The sequence below is a fragment of the Pteropus vampyrus genome, unplaced genomic scaffold (assembly GCF_000151845.1).
Source record: "Pteropus vampyrus isolate Shadow unplaced genomic scaffold, Pvam_2.0 Scaffold14, whole genome shotgun sequence".
Lineage (NCBI taxonomy): Eukaryota > Metazoa > Chordata > Mammalia > Chiroptera > Pteropodidae > Pteropus > Pteropus vampyrus.
In genome coordinates, this window is record NW_011888795.1 from 3,334,050 (window position 1) to 3,339,245 (window position 5,196).

Sequence of the window (5,196 nt, forward strand, 5' to 3'; positions counted from 1 at the left end):
TTTACATCATATCTGCTTTATCATACCCATAAAAACACTGCTCTGGTTAGGCAATTACAAAAGTTTTCTTAAAATGTCACTCAGGCAGTCATTCCAGTTCTAAAACACAGAGCTATTTGGGATATCAAAATCCCTGGGACGGCAATACATGCCATTCTCGAATCATCTCTATAGATTATAGCATGTGTTTGAACAATTTGGATGTTAAATATATTAATCTGTCAAAGTAGCCTATTCCATTTGTGGGCAGTATTGGTTTTATAATGTTTTTACTTATATAAAGTAACTTGTTCTGTAGCTTCTAACCATGTTTCAAATTTTACTCCCCAGGGCTATTCAATGTCATTTTAATCCTCTACCTACAAGAAAGTCTTAGATATATTTGAATATCGCTGTCATTTCTTTCTTACTCTTCAAGTAGTCTCTACTCATGTGAAATATTTTCAGATATTTTAAATATTTTGTTTCTTTACCATTCTCTTTATTTTATTCAAAACAAACTCTAATAACTTGGAGTACATAATACAACATACTATTCCTGATATAATCTAGCTGATTCGGAAACACTTCTTCATTCTTAATCTTATAATAGTATTCTATAAAATCACATTCACTTTTTTGACAATCTAATCTCATCAAAAATTTTTTTTAGCATTCAAGTTCATTTCTATTAAAACACCTAAATATTTTTTATGTTTTTATCTTTATGACTCAAAGTAATGTAGAGTTTTGTTAATAGAATGATAAAAAAAATTATAATCCGATTAAGTCTTTGAGAAACATAAACTCCGATAGACACATAGTCAGAATTTTCTAGGTAGACTACAAAATTCTCTTTTAATGATCAATCATGAATCCTCTCTTTGATTCATGTTATCATACTTAATTTTGTGCAATTAGATCAATCTGTTTTCAAGGCCTAATAGCAATGCATTTCATTTTCTCACCTCAGTTACCTGGGGCGAGCTTTCAGAGGTGATCATTCTGATCTTGGTCTTTAGGAAATATGTACTCTAATAGGAGATATATATTTTTGCTCCATTCAAATTAAATACTATCCCCTCTCATAGTTACTATTGACTTAACCTAAGAATCCATCACACTCAAGAATTGTACTTATCAGAATCATACCTGGTTTCTCACTGACTCATTATTTTATTCTGTAATTTAAAATTACTTGTTTCAATAATCATTTCTGGATCTCTTTAAATTCCTATTCATTTTTTTTTTCTCTGAGTCGACTTGCAGTGTCCTGGCGTATACTCAAAATTTCCTAAACTGATAACATTTCTGAGGCTTTGAGGACCTGAGAATGCACTTTGCTTGTCTTTGTCTAGGGGTGACAACTGGGTGAGCATCAAATCCCTGGGTTACCTACTTTTTAAATTTTTTTGGTTTTCCACTGACTTCCAGCTTTGTGTTTTGCAGAAGAGATAATACATTTTATTTGAAAGTAATATGCAGTCTCTGAGCACAATGGAGATAGTCCAGAAAGCTAATTATTTTTCTCTAGAATTTAAAATATTATCAGTTTGTCATGTTATTTGTCTAACGCTTTTTGACAAGCTTATCTAGAAGACAATATTAATGACTGTGTAATGTTTCTTATATACATACTTGTACAGTCCTGGGCCACCAAAGGATGGGGATATGCTCTGTGAAATGTGTCGTTAGGCAATTTTGTCCTAGTGTGATCATAGAGTGCACATACACAAACCTAGATGTTATAGCCTACTACAGTAATTGTATGTGGTATATTTTTGTAGGACTGACAGCACAGTAGGCTTGTTTACACCAGCATCACCACAAAACTATGAGTAATTGTAGCCTAAACCTTGACAATTGGCATTTCTTCTTGTAATGCAAGTACCTGACTTAAGTTTGATTGTCAGACACATCCACTTCAATGAGGGCTGTCTGAAGTAAATGCATTGCCAAACACATGACTAGATAAAGAGCCAGGCCAACTACCCCCCTTTGTTTTGGAAATCTTGATTTCAATAACTGATCATTTGGGTTACCTATTTTTTTCTTTTCCTGGGCTTTAAATTCCTACTCTTATATTTTAAATTCACCACTAAAGAGTGAGTCCCCAAAAACCTAGGCTCCCAGACTGGAATCCAGTGAAAGCAGAACTCCAGTCCAGTACAGGATGGTGCTGGCTAGCTGGGCTCTCTCTCTTCTCACTGTGTGACCGTGACCCCCAGCATGTCTTGTATGCTTCAGGGCCTTTAAGTAATAAATTATTTTCTTTCTTCAAAGTTTTCTAAATGGTTATTGTTGAAGGGCATCTTGCAATCATAATAAAAACTGTGAGAGTAGGTCCAATCATAACTTTGCTTAAGAAAGAAGAGGTGTCTATGGAAAGCTCACTGAGTGCCCCCAGGCATTTTTAGCAGATAGCATTACTATTCAAAGACTGAGACCTGCACAGACAGTAATTCATTGCACTAAGACCTTTAAGAAGGCTACGATGTCACTGGGCCACAGGAATTTTTCAGCTCATTATAACATTATGGGACAACTGTCTTTTGTATATGTGGTCTGTCGTTGACCTAAACATCACTCTCTGGTGCGTGACTGTATTCGCCCTGCCTCTTCACTACAATTTGTTGTCGTTAAAAATATATCCTTGACCCAGAGAAGCACACAAAGAAATACACAAGGAGAACACACCAAAAGGAGGTCTTTAATGTATGAATTACACATCTAGGATCTATGGTTTGGTTTGTTTCTGTCAATGCCTTTTTCATCCCTTGCTTCAATTTTTTGCTCTGTCTATGCATCTCCAGATTGTCGCACCACTGGTTTGACTAACTTAGCTCCTAACTAGTTTATATTTTTTGCTAATTTTTTGAGCAATTGTTTTCTTTGAGCAGGAAACCCTAGAACAAACTAGCGCAGATTTAGTTGTCTCAGCATATCTAGTTGAATAGGAGAACGGCCATCATAATATCCCTGTTTAATGGTCTCACTGAAGCAAAATTCCAACCACACTATTATCACATAGCCTGTGCTGACACTTCTCAGCACACCTGCAAACTAAGTATAGAATTATAGACAAGGGTGACATTGATCTGATTTCTAACTCACTCTCCATCAGAAACACAGCTTGTCAAGGCTCATAAGCCCCTTGACTTTCCCTAATGATGAGAAAGGGAGAGTTAGAAATGTATATCATGTTGCCCCGAGTTTCAGTGCTTAGAACCTGCCGAATGCAAGGAGTGTGCTTCAAAAGAATGCATATACATGAGAACCAGCTCACTTTCTTTGCCTCTGTCAGAATGCCAGCCAACTCTTAGGAAAAGCCTGAGGTAACTTAGTAATTTAATTTTCAACAGGAGGAGACTGGAAATTAGGTCAGACCTAGTATGATCACTACAGGACTTGATGCCATTTCAGCCTCTTTGGATCTCTCCTTGTATGGTTACTGGTTCTTCAATGGGTGTCCTAGTAACATATTCCCATGGCACAGGCTCAGGACTCCAATACCAGTGAATGCCAAATTCAGTCCTGGCAGGATGCACCCTCGTTATCTCATTCTATTATTATTATTATTATTATTATTATTATTATTATTATTACTACTATTATTAATTTATTTCTTTTAATCTCAGCAACAGCCTAGGGAGGTAGAACGGTGTATTTGGTAAAGTAGTAGGTAAGATACCTAGAAAGTTAGAAAAACTCTCAGAAAAAACTAATTACTGTAGGTGCTTGAGCAAGTTAATTTCATTCTAAATCTCTGTTTCTTTATTGTAAAATGGAGATAGTTTGCAAAGCAGGGATTAATTTGATTGCGTAATTTTTCTTATCCATCCTGAGAATCTGTGCTTTATCATAGTTATAGTTTGATCATTTGGACTTAATGTGATTATTGATATGCTTGGATTTGGGTTCACTATTTTGTTATTTGCTTTTTGTTTGTTCCCTCTGTTAACCTCCTATTTTGCATTCCTTTCCTGACTTCTTTTGGATCATTCAGTGGTTTCTCTAGGGATTTTAATATACATGTTTACCTTTTTATAGTCTGTTAAGAGTCTAATATTTTACCACTTTGGATGGAGTATAGAAAACTTACCACTATAAGTCCATTTAGCCTCTCCTTTTATGTTTAGCTGCATATGTTGACATCTCTATCAGAAGTTAAAATTTCTGCTTTCGATTTCCAAACATATTTTAAAGAACTCGAGAACGGAATAATCAATTACGTTTACTCAGAGATGTTTGCCATTTTTGTTGCTCTTTCTTCTTTCCTAATGTTCCAAGTGTTCTTTTGATACTATTTCGCTTGTCTAAAGAACTTCCTGTAGCAATTTCTTTAGAACAAGTCTGCTGTTAATGAATATCCTTAGTTTTCCTTCATTTAAAAGTGTTTTTTTCCCCACCTTTATTCTTGATGTATATGTTCATTGGACATAGAATTCTGGTTGACGGTTTTTTTCTTTCAGCACTTTAAATCTGTTGTGCCACTTCTTTCTGGCCTCTGTGGTTGTTCTCCCATTGCTACTGCGTCATTTTTCTCTGGACATTTTCAGTATATTTTCCCTCCTTTAATTTTCAGCAGTTTGATTACAATATGTCTGGATGTGAACTTGTTTATTCTGTTTGGCATTCACTGAGCTTCTTGAGTCCCCAGGTCTAGCTCTTTTGCCAAATTTGGGATGTTTTCAGACATCATTTCTTTAAATTTTTTTTTTTTTTTTGCATTGAGCTTTTCTCTTCTCCTTCTAAGACTCCAATAACATAAGTGCTAGATTTTTTGTTATTTTCCCACAAGCCTCTAAGGCTCGTTTCACTTTTTCAATCTCTTTTGTTCTCTCCGTTGTGCAGATTGAATCATTTTTATTGATTTATCTTCAAGATTATTAATTCTTTCCTCTGTTATCTCTATTCTGCTACTGAACTGGCAAAAGAGGTTTTTGTTTTTTGTTTTTAGTTATTGTGCTTATAGCTCTAAAATTTCCATTTGGTTTTTCTTTATGTCTTCTATCTGTTTTGTACCCTTTCTATTTTTCTTTGGTTTCAAGAGTCAGTTAATTCCAACATTTTTATCTCGCCATTAGTGTCTATAGATTATGTTTCCATGCAAATTGAAATTTTCCTGATAGCTCATATGCCAACTACTTTTTTTTTAATTTTATGTTGGACATTTTGAATATTGTATTATATTATGAGACCCTGGGTTTTTTTTAA